The sequence below is a fragment of the Bison bison genome, unplaced genomic scaffold, assembly GCF_000754665.1.
Source record: "Bison bison bison isolate TAMUID 2011002044 unplaced genomic scaffold, Bison_UMD1.0 scf7180017864466, whole genome shotgun sequence".
Lineage (NCBI taxonomy): Eukaryota > Metazoa > Chordata > Mammalia > Artiodactyla > Bovidae > Bison > Bison bison.
This window is the reverse complement of record NW_011495027.1, coordinates 2,217,863-2,234,654: the sequence shown is the minus strand read 5'-3', so window position 1 is coordinate 2,234,654 and position 16,792 is coordinate 2,217,863.

Sequence of the window (16,792 nt, the reverse complement as noted above, 5' to 3'; positions counted from 1 at the left end):
GAAATTAAAACATGCTTACTCCTTGGAAGGAAAGTTATGACCAACCTAGACAGCATATTAAAAAGCAGAGACATTACTTTGTCAACAAAGGTCTGTCTAGTTAAGGCTATGGTTTTTCCAGTGGTCATGAATGGATGTGAGAGTTGGACTATAAAGAAAGCTGAGCGCTTAAGAATTGATGCTTTTGAACTGTGGTGTTGGAGAAGACTCTTTAGAGTCCCTTTGACTGCAAGGAGATCCAACCAGATCAGTCCTGGGTGTTCACTGGAAGGACTGATATTGAAGCTAAAACTCCAATACTTTGGCCACCTGATGCGAAGAACTGACTCATTGGAAAAGACCCTGACGCTGAGAAAGATTCAGGGCAGGAGGAGAAGGGGATGACAAGGATGACATGGTTGGATGGCATCACCGACTCAATGGGCATGGGTTTGGGTGGACTCCGGGAGTTGGTGATGGACAGGGAGGCCTGGCATGCTGTGGTTCACAGGATTGCGAAGAGTCAGACATGTCTGAGAGACTGAACTGACTGAACTGATAGTTTTGCAGAAGTGGAGTGGTAGGGAATTGTGGAGGATTCTACGGTGAGTGAAGGTCTATAATGACCTGGAGGTCTTCAGGTATGACATCATGGAATTGTTCTCTAGCTCTCTGAGTGTTAGCCCAAGGGTAGCCCATTATAGACTCTGGCACCAGACAGCTACTGGATAAACATTTATAGGGTGAGTGAATTCTATTCACTCATTCTAGACACACTGCTAGAATGAACTAAACATAAATACTAGGGATATTCTTTATATTTTCTTTCAAACATTTTGATCTGAAAAATGTATTAGCTATTTCCCACAATTTTGTCTCCGAATTGTCTCCCCAAACTGAGGAATACGATGGTTTCTGGCCCAAAGGCCCTTTCATACCATCAGCAAAGGGGACTGCTATGACAACATTCAATCTTTCTGCCCCTGTAAAGGTTTAGCATACCAATAGGAAGGCTGGAAACATTTAGACCCCTGAAAATAAGTCAAACACTGTTATATTCTGAGGGCTGTCTACATGTTGCATGTAACAGTCAAGAAAACAACCTATGAACTGCAGAAGTGGGTGTGAATGCTGCCCAGTGCTTGCTGACCTTCATCCCAGCTGTCAGATGGAGATGATCAGATGACAAAGGGACTGTCAGAATTTCTAAAGTTTGTCCATCAGAAACGCCATCCAGAAAGACCAAACTGGAAAGTGCAACTGGGCAACTGTAAACAAGGCCAAGGAACTCAGTTCTTGCCCAGAGAAGGTTGTGAAGACAGCAGGACTGTGAACATGAATCATCTCCTAGCTTACACTCAGTGGTGAGGGTTGGGGGTTGGGTCCCAGGATGAGAGTTCCCAGGCCCCTTCCCCAGATCAGTACCCCAGGGGGCATGGCACTCAGTATGCACTCTCCTTAATCAATGTCATATTGTTTTAATCAGTGGTTTTCAAACTGTGTTCTACACAGTCTGAGATGTTCTGCTCAGGAACCATGGTGAGGGACGGAGTGTGAGCAAAAAATCAAACATCCCTTCTTCTAAATTGAACAGCCCTACTTTTTGATTTTAAATTGATATTGTATGTTGGGTTTCTACTCTTCTGCATGCTAAGTCGTTTCAGTTGTGTCACTCTGTGTGATTCTATGGACCGTAGCCCACCAGGATCCTCTGTCCATGGGGATTCTCCAGGCAAGATTACTGGAATGGGTTGCCATGCCCTCATCCAGGGGATCTTCCTAACCTAAGGATCTAACCCACATCTCTTACGTCTCATGCACTGGCAGGCAGGTTCTTTACCACTAACACTATTGGAAGGTAATTCTCCATTCTTCAAATAACAATGATAGCTCATGAGGCCAAAGTTTAGGGTTATGATGGTCCTAACAAGGAACCCTGATTCCTTCCTATAGGCACTTAGCACACACTCATTCATTGAAGAGGCACTGCCTTCTTTAAAGTTCATTTCCAAATTGAAATGTTCGAGACTGAGTTTCCATTCCTATGACGCACTGTAGGAAAACTGAAAAGAACCTGAAGTCAGCCCATGTATTCCTTCTGTTTGTTCACCCAAATCAGCACCTGCTATTTATCAAACACCTAGCTCATGGTAAGCACTCTGTACTTGTTGAATGAATAAATGATTAAATGAATGATTCATGGTCCTGCACAAGTTCAGTTCAGTTCAGTTCAGTCACTCAGTCGTGTCCGACTCTTTGCAACCCCATGAATCACAGCATGCCAGGCCTCCCTGTCCATCACCAACTCCCAGAGTTCACTCAATCTCATGTCCGTTGAGTCGGTGATGCCATCCAGCCATCTCATCCTCTGTCATCCCCTTCTCCTCCTGCCTCCAATCCCTCCCAGCATCAGAGTCTTTTCCAATGAGTCAACTCTTTGCATGAGGGCCAAAGTACTGGAGTTTCAGCTTTAGTATCATTCCTTCCAAAGAACACCCAGGACTGATCTCCTTTAGGATGGACTGGCTGGATCTCCTTGCTGTCCAAGGGACTCTCAAGAGTCTTCTCCAACACCACAGTTCAAAAGCATCAATTCTTCGGTGCTCAGCTTTCTTTGCAGTCCAACTCTCACATCCATACATGACCACTGGAAAAGCCATAGCCTTGATTAGATGGACCTTTGTTGGCAAAGTAATGTCTCTGCTTTTGAATATGCTATCTAGGTTGGTCATAACTTTCCTTCCAAGGAGTAAGCGTCTTTTAATTTCATGGCTGCAGTCACCATCTGCAGTGATTTTGGAGCCCAAAACAAGAAAGTCTGACACTGTTTCCACTGTTTCCCCATCTATTTCCTATGAAGTGATGGGACCAGATGCTATGATCTTAGTTCTCTGAATGTTGAGCTTTAAGCCAACTTTTTCACTCTCCTCTTTCATTTTCATCAAGAGGCTTTTTAGTTCCTCTTCATTTTCTGCCATAAGGGTGGTGTCATCTGCATATCTGAGGTTATTGATATTTCTCCTGGCAATCTTGATTCCAGCTTGTGCTTCTTCCAGCCCAGTGTTTCTCATGCTGTGCTCTGCATATGTTAAATAAGCAGGGTGACAATATACAGCCTTAATGTACTCCTTTTCCTATTTGGAACCAGTCCGTTGTTCCATGTCCAGTTCTAACTGTTGCTTCCTGACCTGCATATAGGTTTCTCAAGAGGCAGGTCAGGTAGTCTGGTATTCCCATCTCTTTCAGAATTTCCCACAGTTTATTGTGATCCACAGTCAAAGGCTTTGGCATAGTCAATAAAGCAGAAATATATGTTTTTCTGGAACTCTCTTGCTTTTTCGATGATCCAGCGGATGTTGGCAATTTGATTTCTGGTTCCTCTGCCTTTTCTAAAACCAGTTTGAACATCTGGAAGTTCACGGTTGATGTATTACTGAAGCCTGGCTTGGAGAATTTTGAGCATTACTTTACTAGCATGTGGGATGAGTGCAACTGTGCGGTAGTTTACCCTTATCTGTAAAATGAGCCTAGGTTTACTTTTTTTGCAGTGTATGGTAAAGAGATAATGAAAGAAGATGGGTTGTTTATCACATAGTAGGATTAACAAATATTCATTTTTATTTTCTTCTCCTTCATTTAAACAGTTGACCTTATTCTCTTTGATCCTCTTTTCCTGAGAGGAAATCACTGAATATGAAACATGACAGAGATAATTGATGGGCCAACCACATCTGATTTCCATATACAGGGTAGAAGGCATACCCTTCAGCTTTCTGTCCATAGAGAACAGGGCCAGATGTCAATGAAACTAATAAACATATTTAAATACAAGTTGGGGATATGTAAGATCTTTGTTTACTTTGATAATGAAAAGTCATCATGTCATACCAGAGCAATAAAGAAATTTAGTTACTTTTCTCTACTAAAAAATAGATAATGAAGACTTTACAACATATAGATGAGAATAACAGGCAGGAATCCATAAAGATGTTATACATAGTTACCTAGAATTGGTCCTTCTCACTCAAAGATCTACCTGAGAGACCTTAGATAATATATAGAAACAATTTGCAGGTAAGATTAAATGCAGGTAAAACTAGATTAAGGTTATGTTATTAATACTTGATCAAGGATTCTTGTAATGGGCCATGATAAGATAAATTAACAGAATTCTGCAGATATGGAGGCTCTTATTATCCCACATTAGAATTCTCTAAAAGATCCCTCAAATACCCATAAGTAAGACATGGATCAGAGTTTACCTAAAATAAATGTTGTAAGCTTCCTGCTAGCCCCAATATGTACTCTGCTAAATATGGCTTTTCCTGTACTGATAACACTAGCTGTTAGTTAATTCTAAAGGATAGAAACCAAGTCAGTGTTTAGGGTATGAACTGAGAGAAGGATTAGTGATTCAAGTTTTTCTCCAGTCAGACATGACTGAGTGACTGAGCACACACACACACACACACACACACACACACACACTCTCGAAGCAGAATGAAGAAGTCCACGTCAAATTCAGAACAGGGATATTGTATTCCCAAACAGGGTTATACGTCCACACAGTCTGTGAGGGCTCCTCATTTCCATATAAGGGAATGTTTTGGGTCCAAGGCACACTCTTTGGCACCTGTGCAAGTGTCAACAAGTGTTGCAAACTGTGCACGACTGCCTTTCCCAGCACCATCTATCTCTTGCTAGTCGTGTTGCTCAAATTATTAAACTTTGTTGAGTTTAGTTTCCTCATCTATAAAATAGGAGATAATAATGACAATAAGAATACTTACTTTGTGGGGTTTACAGATTTAATAAGATAATGAACATAAAAAAACAAAACAAAACAAAATAAACCGTCCTGCTTTGTGCCTGCAACATAAGTGCTCAGTATATGTTGTCAAAAAGTCAAGGAAGTGAACTTTAGTCTACCATATTCCTCAGGTGAAAAGGAAGTATAGACTGTATTTATGTATTAATATTAGTGCCTTTTATGTTTTAGACATGGGGCTTCCCTGATAGCTCAGTTGGTAAAGAATCCACCTGCAATGCAGGAGACCCCGGTTCAATTTCTGGCTTGGGAAGATCTGCTGGAGAAGGGATAGGCTAGCCAATCCAGTATTCTTGGGCTTCCCTTGTGGCTCAGCTGGTAAAGAATCTGCCTGCAATGTGGGAGACCTGGGTTCAATTCCTGGGTTGGGAAGAGATTCTAGAGAAGGGAACGGCCACCCACTCCAGTATTCTGGCCTAGAGAATTCCACGGTCTGTAGAGTCCACGGGGTAGCAAAGTCAGACATGACTGAGCAACTTGCAATTCCTAAATACTAGAAATTCAGAAATAAGTAAGAAAAATTGTCTCTGCTCTCATGGATTTTACATTTTGATAGGAAAGATGAAGCAGTAAAGAAATAAACATACATATTAGGATTGATGAGTTCTTTGAAGAAAAACGAAACTATGTAAGAAAGTGAGGAAGAATAGTTTAGAGAGGCTGGTCAGGAGAGACTTGGGGAGGTGACAGATGAGCAGAGACTTGAAACATGTGATGGAAAAAGCCACTAGAAGCTTGCATAAGAGTGTTCCAAACAGCAAACTCAGATGTTCTGAAGCAAGAACAAGGTTGAGATGTCAAAGACTAGAAAGAAGGCCATAGGACTTAGCAAGTAAAAACTGAAGGTCAATGATAGGCAGAAGGCAGAGCTCTAGGGCATTAGAGGCCCTGATAAGGACTTTGGATTTAACTTGGAATGGATTATAAGATCTGATTTACAATTTTGAAAGATAATTTTGTCTGCTTTAGAAGGAATAAGAACAAAAGGAGGTATATGCTACTACTACTACTAAGTTGCTTCAGTCGTGTCTGACTCTGTGCGACCCCATGGACTGCAGCCTACCAGGCTTCTCCATCCATGGGATTTTCCAGGCAAGAGTACTGGAGTGGGGTGCCAATGACTTCTCCACAAGGAGGTATGTATGTATATGTTTATTATCTCATCATATATATTATATTGGCTACCTTGGTAGTTCAGTGGTAAAGAATGCACCTGCAAATACAGGAGACATGGGTTCAGTCCCTTTGTCCAGAAGATCCCCTGGAGAAGGAAATGGCAACCCACTCCAGGATTCTTGCCTGGGAAATCCCATGGGGTCACAAAAAGTTGAACACGACTTAGCAACTAAACAGTGACAACAATAAATACAATATATATAATCTACTTATATTAAAGTGTTTTGTAACAGTAGTATAGCATAATAATTATTTATACTGTTGCTATTAATGATCATTATATCTTATTAATATAAATATGATAACAAATAATAATTGAAAGTGTCATTTTTAATCATATCAAAGAGGCTTTCAGGTATCTGGCTATTATTCACTTGCTAGATAATTTAGGTGGTCCTTATTTCCTACCCTATAATTCTGTTAATAATCACCGTGGTAAGATAAACCTTATGAAGATAATCAATGACTCTATCAAATAAATCTGGGCTAAATGACACTAATCATTCTGCATATGATTACACTGCTTTGTTTTACCCCATTCCAATGCTTTCCAGAATGACTCTGCCTGCCTTTAGAATTCTTTAAATTGCTTCCCTTTACATTCTACTTCCAGGTGCCACTAGTAGTAAAGAACCCGCCTGACAATGCAGGAGATGCAAGAGGTGCAGTTTCAATCTCTGGGTTGGGAAGATCCCCTGGAGAAGGGCATGCAACCCACCCCAGTATTCATACCTTGGAAATCCTATGGACAGAGAAGCATGGCAGGCTACAGTCCATGGGGTCGCAAAGAGTCAGACACGACTGAAGTGACTTCTCATGCACATTCTATTTTAGTTTTTGTTCAGTTCAGTTCAGTCGCTCAGTCGTGTCCAACTCTTTGTGACCCCATGGACTGCAGCACATTAGGCCTCCCTGTCCATCACCAACTCCCGGAGTTTACTCAAACTCACGTCCATTGAGTCGGTGATGCCATCCAATCATCTAATCCCCTTCTCCTCCTGCCTTCAATTTTTCCCAGCATCAGGGTCTTTTCCAATGAGTCAGTTCTTCCCATCAGGTGGCCAAAGTATTGGAAATTCAGCTTCAACATCAGTCCTTCCAATGTACATTCAGGACTGATTTCTTTTAGAATGGACTGGTTGGATCTCCTTGCAGTCCAAGGGACCCTCAAGAGTCTTCTCCAACACCACAGTTCAAAAGTATCAATTCTTCTGTGCTCAGCTTTCTTTATAGTCCAACTCTCACATCCATACATGACCACTGGAAAAACCATAGCCTTGACTAGATGGACCTTTGTTGGCAAAGTAATGTCTCTGCTTTTGAATATGCTGTCTGCTGCTGCTGCTAAATTGCTTCAGTCATGTCTGACTCTGTGCGACCCCATAGACGGCAGCCCACCAGGCTCCTGCATCCCTGGGATTCTCCAGGCAAGAATACTGGAGTGGGATGCCATTTCCTTCTCCAATGCATGAAAATGGAAAGTGAAAGAGAAGCTGCTTAGTCGTGTCTGACTCGCAGCGACACCAGGGACTGCAGCCTACCAGACTCCTCCATCCATGGGATTTTCCAGGCAAGAGTACTGGAGTGGGTTGCCATTGCCCTCTCCGAATGTCTAGGTTGGTCATAACTTTTCTTCCAAGGAGTCTTTTTATTTCATGGCTGCTGTCATCATCTGCAGTGATTTTGGAGCCCCCCCCCAACAATAAAGTCTGCCACTGTTTCCACTGTTTCTCAGTCTATTTGCCATGAAGTGATGGGACCAGATGCCATGATGTTTGTTTTCTGAATGTTGAGCTTGAAGCCAACTTTTCACTCTCCTCTTTGACTTTCATCGAGAGGCTCTTTAGTTCTTCACTTTCTGCCATAAGGGTGGTGTCATCTGCATATCTAAGGTTATTGATATTTCTCCCAGTAATCTTGATTCCAGCTTGTGCTTCATCCAGCCCAGCATTTCTCATGATGTACTCTGCATATAAGTCAAATAAGCATGGTGACAATATACAGCCTTGATGTAGTCCTTTCCTATTTGGAACCAGTCTGTTGTTCCATGTCCAGTTCTAACTGTTGTTTCCTGACCTGCATACAGATTTCTCAAGAGGCAGGTCAAGTGATCTGTATTCTCATCTCTTTCACAGTTTTCCACAGTTTATTGTGATCCACAGAGTCAAAGGCTTTGGTATAGTCAACAGAAATAGATGTTTTTCTGGAACTCTCTTGCTTTTTCGATGATCTAGTGGATGTTGGCAATTTGATTTCTGGTTCTTCTGACTTTTCTAAATCCAGCTTGAACATCTGGAAGTTCACAGTTCACTTACTGTTGAAGCCTGGCTTGGAGAATTTTGAGCATTACTTTGCTAGCGTGTGAGATGAGTGCAATTGTGTGATAGTTTGAGCATTCTTTGGCATTGCCTTTCTTTGGGATTGGAATGAAAACTGACTTTTCCAGTCCTGTGGCTACTGCTGAGTTTTCCACATGGCATATTGAGTGCAGTGCTTTTACAGCATCATCTTTTAGGATTTGAAAGAGCTCAACTGGAATTCACCTCCACTAGCTTTGTTTGTAGTGATGCTTCTTAAGGCCCACTTGACTTCACATTCCAGGATGTCTGGCTCTAGGTGAGTGTGACTGATTACATCATCATGATTATCTGGGTCATGAAGATCAGTTTTGTACAGTTCTTCTGTGTATTCTTGCCACCTCTTCTTAGTATCTTCTGCTTCTCTTAGTTTTTGTTAGATGGCATTTAACGAGGCTTCACTTTTGATTACCAACAGGACACTATTTTAAAATTTTACTTGATCTGTGATGTGTTGGTCTCTGTTTTTCCACTTAAAATTACAGCAGTGTAGAGTTCTATTTTATCCAAACATATTATATTTCTTATTTATTTGCCTTAGTTCCAAGATTCTACCAGAGACCTACCAATTAAAATTCACACTGTCCCCCCAAAAATAAGACAGGTCTTATTCCTCAAGTGAATTCTAATTTTGAAAGAAACACATTTTCCCCTGATGAAGAAAGCAAACTGTGGCTGGGAAGAGACATGAGATTGAAGGAATGTAAATTAATGCCATTGCTGTCTAGTTCTTGTTCATGCCAGAAGAGCACATGGAACTTTTTTCTTATTCTGGAAAGGAATATGAAGAGGAAAAAAACAGCTGCAAGTCAGGATTGGATAAATTATTTTATTCTGAATTTTCAAGTAGTAAAAATAACCTTAAAATTGGTTTTGAAACAAAACCAGTATGATATAACATTAGAAAATATTTTTATTGCCTAGTAAAGGGCAACTGGGCTTCCCTGGTAACTTGGTGGTGAGAAATCTGCCTGCCAATGCAGGAGACGAAGGCTCAATCCCTGAGTCAGGAAGATCCCCTGGAGAAGGAAATGGCAACCACTCCAGTATTCTTGGCTGGGAAATCCCATGGACAGAGGAGACTGGTGGGCTACAGTCCAGGGGATCACAAAAGAGTCAGACACAACTTAGCAACTAAACAACAACAAAGGTCAACCATGAATTATAAGCTGTTTTCTTAAGGTTTGATCTTATAGCAGGTAAATTATTTTCAAGGAGTAAGTCTTCATTCAAAATAAGGGATAACATGCTCAAAGTTTTAAAAACAACCACTTCCCCAACATGTACATCAAGGCTGTATATTGTCAACCTCTTTATTTAACTTCTATGCAGAGTACATCATGCAAAATGCCAGTCTGGATGAATCACAAGCTGGAATCAAGATTGCTGGGAGAAATGTCAGGAATTTCAGATATGCAGATATGTACTCTAACAGCAGAAAGTGAAGACAAACTAAATAGCTTCTTGATGAAGGTGAAAGAGGAGAGTGAAAAAGCTGGCTTAAAACTCAACATTCAGAAAACTAAGATCATAGCATCTAGTCCCATCAATGCATGGCAAATATGGGGGAAAAGTGCAAACAGTGAAAAGATTTTATTTTCTTGGGCTCCAAAGTCACTGCAGATGGTGACTACAGCCATGAAATTAAAAGATGCTTGCTCCTTGGAAGAAAAGCTACGACAAACTTAGACAGCATATTAAAAAGCAGAGACATCACTTTCCCAACAAAGGTTTATATAGTCAAAGCTATGGTTTTTCCAGTAGTCATGTACAGATGTAAGAGTTGGACCATAAAGAAGGCTGAGCGATGAAAAATTGATGCTTTTGAACTGTGGAGAGGACTCTTTAGAGTCCCTTGGGCAGCAAGGAGATCAAATCAGTCAATTTTGAAGGAAATCATCCTGAATATTCATTGGAAGAACTGATGCTGAAGTGCCAATACTTTGGCCACCTAATGCGAAGAGCCGACTCATTAGAAAAGACCTTGATGCTGGGAAAGATCGAAGGCAAAAAGAGAAGGAGGCGACAGAGGATGAGATGGTTAGATGGTATCAATGACTCAATGGACATGAATTTGAGCAAACTCCAGAAGATAGTGGAGGACATGGAAGCCTGTCGTGTTGCAGTCCATGGGGTCTCAGACAGTCGGACACGACTGAGCAGCTAAATAACAACTCCCACATGTACACATAAACTGTGTCAGAGAAATATTTGCAGACTGTCAGAAGAATTTTTGTAAAAGATTTTGTGTCCTATAGTCTTTTTTCAAATTTACCCTGTTTGCTTCAGGATTCAAAAATTAAAGCCCTGGAAAGCAAGGAGAGAGGCAAAAGCAGTAGTTGCAACAGTATCGAAAGCAGCAGCAGCTGCAGTGATACCTCAGGCTCTGACAGGAGCAGCAGTAGCCACCCTGACAGCAGCCCCCACAGCCAAGCACACGCACCCACCACAGCACCAGCCAAGCAAGCAGTGAAAGTGTATCCTCTAGGGCAGCAAGGTGGGGGAAGCTGAGAGTGTACCTTTGTCCAACAAAGATATGCAGACGGCATTTGAGTGAAAGACCCTTTAACAGTACCAAGGGTTAAAAAGGTGGTTTGTCAACTACATTCCTACCAACATAAGGATACAAACTCTTAATGAGTAATAAACAAGCAACTGAGATCTAATGCAGAGTATCCTGAATATAGATAACAATATTGTGCTATTATGATGTAATGTCATAAATACTGCTTCAATGACAATCATATTATAATACATATGTATCAAAATAACATGGTCACACCTTCAGTTTATAAAATATAACATGTCAATTGGTTTTAAAAATAAGAGATGGTTTTTCAAGGCTAAGTGGCCCGGTAGCTTTCAAATTTTATTTTTTAAGCACTGAAAGCATTTTAAAATATCTGCTGTTTCTTAACATAATAAAGACATAACAGGGAATATTAGAATCCAATTTTTCTAGTTAAACTATTTTTCTTCTTTATTATAGAGCCCAATGTACTGGTTGAAAACATGAGAAAAATAGTCTCATTCTAACAGCCCATGATTATTTCATTGAACTTTTTCATTGTGGAAGAACATGCCAAGTCTATTACCATTACCAATATGATTAAGTCTTATCATTATTACAACTGCTTGTTAAAAATGCAGAATAATATTCTTTCCTTTGTCTTTTATTAAAAACAAAGATCTATCTTTTTGAATGACTGGAAAAATCCATAGTATGTGTAAATTCTGATGCTGAAAAGACAAATCATATTCCAAATCCACAATAGCTAAAGATGCAGAGTTTTGCTCAGTCATAAATGTTAGCATGAATGTTTTCAACCTTGAGTTGCCAATATTCCCCAAACCAACTTTTATACTAAGAGAAAATCAACTTTCCTGAGTAACATTAGTTTAGCTAATATAACAAGGCCCTTTATTTATTACTATGAACTCATGAAAACTGTCTCACACACTGACAGGATGTCTCCAGCATAATTCAGTTGAAAAGGGGGCACCATCAATTTACAGAAAACACACACTGAGAGAGAGAACAAGCATCCTTGTAGTGAGATGGGTACAGTAGGCTACCTCAAGTCTTGTGATCTTTAAAAATCTCCCTGGACACTTGGGGTCAGTACTAGCAAGGGACCTCTACTTACTCTCATGTAGGGGCAGAGTTGGCAGGCAAGTGGCTACTGCCCCAACGCTGGCCTTGGCCTTGCTGATGCCTCAGCCTGACTTCTTTAGTTACCCCAATTAACAGCTTTAGAGGGACCAACTCCTGCAAAGTAAATCCAGGAATGACTAAGGCATAATCTACAGTATGCACTTTTTCTTTCTGTCTACCTTTCACTAGCAGTGAAGATAAGTGAAGCACCTAGGGCTGCGTAACTGGTAAAGACATAGGCCTGGGAATAGAAGTTGGGGCTTTTGATGCTGTCTGAAATAAAAAGTTCTGAAAAGCCAGCATTGATACCAGTGGAATCATAGTGGTGGCCAGGTTCAATACGCTAAGGACCGGAATTGTAATCAGAAGGATGCAGTAACCCCCTACAAAATGAAGTGTTGTTTGTCTGGTCCTGATTTATGGGAACCATAAATGTTTCTGGCTATAGAAACATGTGGAGCATATTGAAGCATCACAGTTTTTTTTGGCCACCAGAGAAGGTAATGGCACCCCACTCCAGTACTCTTGCCTGGAAAATCCCACCAGAGGAGCCTGGTGTGCTGCAGTCCATGGGGTCGCTAGGAGTGGGACACGACTGAGAGACTTCACTTTGACTTTTCACTTTCATGCATTGGAGAAGGAAATGGCAACCCACTCCAGTATTCTTGCCTGGAGAATCCCAGGGACGGGGGAGCCTGGTGGGCTGCCGTCTATGGGGTTGCACAGAGTCGGACATGACTGAAGTGACTTAGCAGTAGCATACTATTGTGTTCAGAGTACTGAAATGCAGTTTTTCTTAGTAAAATTGCCACCACCACTACCAGTCCCACCGTGGTCACCATCACCATCACCATCACCATCACCATCATTACAGTCTATATGACCATTAAAGAAAATTTCTGATATTTAAAAACCAACCACAATATAGCAGAGTCCCATTCTGTATCTGGAGCTCCATAGTGGAAATGGCCATGGTAAGGTGCATCAGTATAGTTATGAGTTGAATTGTGTTCCCTTGATATTCAGAGTTTGAAGTCCTAAATCCCAGTACCTCAGAAGGGGACCATATTTGGAGAGTCCTTAACAGCTTAAAATGAAATCATTAGCCTTGGTTCTAATCCAATGTGATTGATGTCCTCATAAAATGGGGACATTTGGAGACAGACTGGCACACAGGGAGAACCCCATTAGAATATAAAGATGACCACCTGTAAGCCAAGAAGAGAGGCCAGGAAGAGATATTTTTCTCACAGCCCCTCAGCAGGAACCATCCTGCCAATACCTTGATTTCAGACTCCTGGCCTCTACAACTATGAGAAAAGTAATTTCTGCTGTTTAAGCCACTTGGTTTGTGGTATTTTGTTTTGGCAGCCTTAACAAATGAATACAGACGCCAAGTGAAATATTGTGTGTGTCTCTCCAATATGTGGGCTTCAGCAAAAATTCATAAAGCTGAGATATCCATAGACCATGCAAAGACAGCCTCGCCTTGCTTCTCAGTGCAACCTCTGGTGTGTTGACACAAGGCCACTCAGCCTCTGTTGCTCTCCATACCTGGTAGCTGGGAAGTGAGCACATTTTCAGTGGTTGTCCATGCATGCAGACAAAAGCTATGTTTACAGATTATCAATTTGTTTTCTAAATCTCCTGAACTGGAGAACATCAGGACACATTGCCTCTGAGTCTTTGTATTCAGGATGGACTGTCTCAAATAAGACACAATTTCTAGGGATGATTATGAAATCCTTTCTCAATTGAACAAATTGACTGCATGGGTAAAGACAAAGGACATCTGGTTGAAGGTGCTTTTTGTCAAACAGACATAGCAAGGGGTTTTAATTGATCATGAATTTATTATGAGCCAAGAGGGATACCACTGTCCAGAAAGTTAAGAAATCACTAACATCCAGAGAGCCTTGTCATTCCAGCTCACAGGAGGAAATATTTCTGCTCTATGCAAAACTGGCCAGATTCTGCCTGAACTGGAATATACAGATTAGCTTTGTATCACATCTGTAAATCTCATTAAAAAAAAAAAAAAACAACAGTGGGTGGGGTCGTAAAAAAAAAGATGTTATATGAACAGTTGATGGAACTTGGTTAATTTAATGTAGAAAAGGAAATTTGGAGATGCAGAGGAGGAAGAAATATTGGTTGTCAATCTTCAAATACATAAAGGGTACCATATAAAAAAAGAATCATAGTTGTTCTGAAGGTTCCCAAGAGAAAGAACCAGTACCAATTAGGGTAATGGTAGACGATTTTCAGCTCAAGATTGAGAAACCATGTGTAATTATGTCTTTAAGATAGGATGGGCTATTTAGGGGACTGATAAGCTTGTTTTACTGGAACATCCAAGCAAAGGCTGAGCACCACTTCCTATACGAGGGCAGATGGATGCAATGTGGGACTTTGAGACCTGCTATTCAAGGGTGTGGTCAGGATGGCCTGTGGGTGGAAATTCAGGAAACCATCTGGCCCAGCCTGCTAACTCTTGAGGTGGCATCCTAGGCTATGCCACCCTAATGGTGACTGTCTTCTCCATTCCCCCCAAACCACCTACAAAATTGCTAATTTAAATTACCGTTGACCAAAATAGTATTGCTGGTCGTTGCTGAAAATGACCCGAGGATGCTGTGTTTCTACATCTAAACTGATGGATCTTACTCAAAGGTAGTGAGGGATGGGGCTCGCAGACACCTCATCAACCTGAGCTTTGTTCTTCCCAGTTGTAACACGGAGACTGCACAACATCATTGCCAGATATTGTGGATATTGGAGCTACACTAAGTTCAAATCCTAGCTCCATGCCTTACTAGCTGTATGAATCTAGTCTCTAAAATGGTTTTAAAACATGGAAATGCCAACTATATTCAAACCTGAGGTGTCATCTCACCAAACTATAATGGATCCTTGAAAAATAAATCAGATTTTAGATGAAAAACCACCTAAGTGCTCAAGTTCCAATTAAAAGTATCTACTGAGGCAAGCTTCAAGCTAAGCTCTATAGTAGTAGTTCTCAAAGTGTGGTCCCTAGATAGCTGCATTAGCATCTTCTGGTGCCTAAGTCCATTTGGTGTGCTATCACAAAAGCTACATGGACTGGATGACTTGCATGCATGCTAAGTTGCTTCAGTCATGTCTGACTCTGTGCAACCCTATAGACTGTAGCCAACCAGGTTCCTCTGTCTGTGGGATTCTCCAGGCAAGAATTTTGGAGTGGGTTGCCATTTCCTTCTTCCTGGATTGCTTAAACAACATTTATTTCTTATGGTTCTGGAGACTGGAAAATCCAAGATCAAGGCACTGGCAGATGCAGTCTTGAGGACCCACTTCTTGGTTCATAGAGAGCCATCTTCTCATTGTGTCCTCAAATGGCAGAAGGAAAATAAGAGAGCTTTCTGGAGTCCTTTCTATAAGGGCACTAATTCCATTCATGAGGGCTCCACCCTCATGACCTAATTGCTTCCTAAGGTCCTGATATCACATTGTATGTTAAGATTCAACTTATGACTTTCTGGAGAGAGATGGAGAAGGAAATGGCAACCCACTCCAGCATTCTTGCCTGGAGAATACCATGGACGAGGAGCCTGGTGGGCCACAGTCCACGAGGTCACAAAGAGTCAAACATGACTGAGTGACTAACACACACTTTTGGAAAGACACTTTCAGTTCATTGCACTTGGGAACCTTTTAGAAATGCAAATTTGCTGGCCCCACCTTGGACATATGTAATCAGAGATTCTAAGTGTGGGTCCAGTGATCTTGTTAATAAGTCCTACAGGTGATTTGATGCCCACTAAAGTTTGAGTTTCAATTCAGTAGATCTAAGATGAGGCCCAAGAATGTGCATTTCTAACTGGTTCCCAGGTGATGCTGATGCATCAACCACACTTTGGAAACCATTGCTCTCTAAGCTCTGGTTCCCTTTTGGAAGACCTGAGACTGACACATATGAAATAATTACAGATCACTTATGTCTCCCAGATTGTGTGCTGCTGATTGAGTGGAGCAAGAGAAAAGAATGCAAAGATGCATGCAATTGAAGTGAATGCATGAAATGCAGTGAAGCCAGGAGGCTGAATGGAGAGGGAGTCTTGTAAGCAGAGGCTCACATGTGGGACAAGTAGTGACCACCTGGCCAGATAGAAGGGCAGATAAAAGGGAAATATCAGCTAGTCCAGAATAGTAAGATCATGGATAAATTTGGTAGTTAGGCAGAGAAATCTGGACTCGATTCAGGAGTCCATGCTATCTCTGAAGCAGGAAAAGGACAAATGGCTTCAGGGTATTATAAAACAAAGAATGTTAACCCTCATCCAGTTTTACAGTGATTATCCCTAGCCCCTGCATTTGCTGATCCTAAGAATTAAGAACCAAGACAGACCTCTTCCATAATTAGATATATATCTCAGGAAGAATTTTGACAGGCCCAGGTTTTTTGCACTTTCCCATATATACATGGAAAAACCCTGAAATCATTAACTGAGATATCTGTTCCTTGTGACTGGCAGTAATCTTTTATCATGTAAAAGACTGACTGTATGTTCCCCCAAGCCAAAAAGCTTCACCCCTATGCCTTTGGGGCAATTTTCTCAGAGCTTTGGTTGTCATCTGGGATATTGTCCTTGGTAAGACTCTGAACAAAACTTAAATTCACATCTCTATGTTCTGCATTTTTCTTTCAATCTACAGTATTAGAAAGGTGAGTCTAGGTGAATTTAAGGAAGAAAAGCCTGGAATGGAGGTTGCAGCTGTAAGTTTGAAGGTAGAATGATGTAGCTATTAGAGCGTACT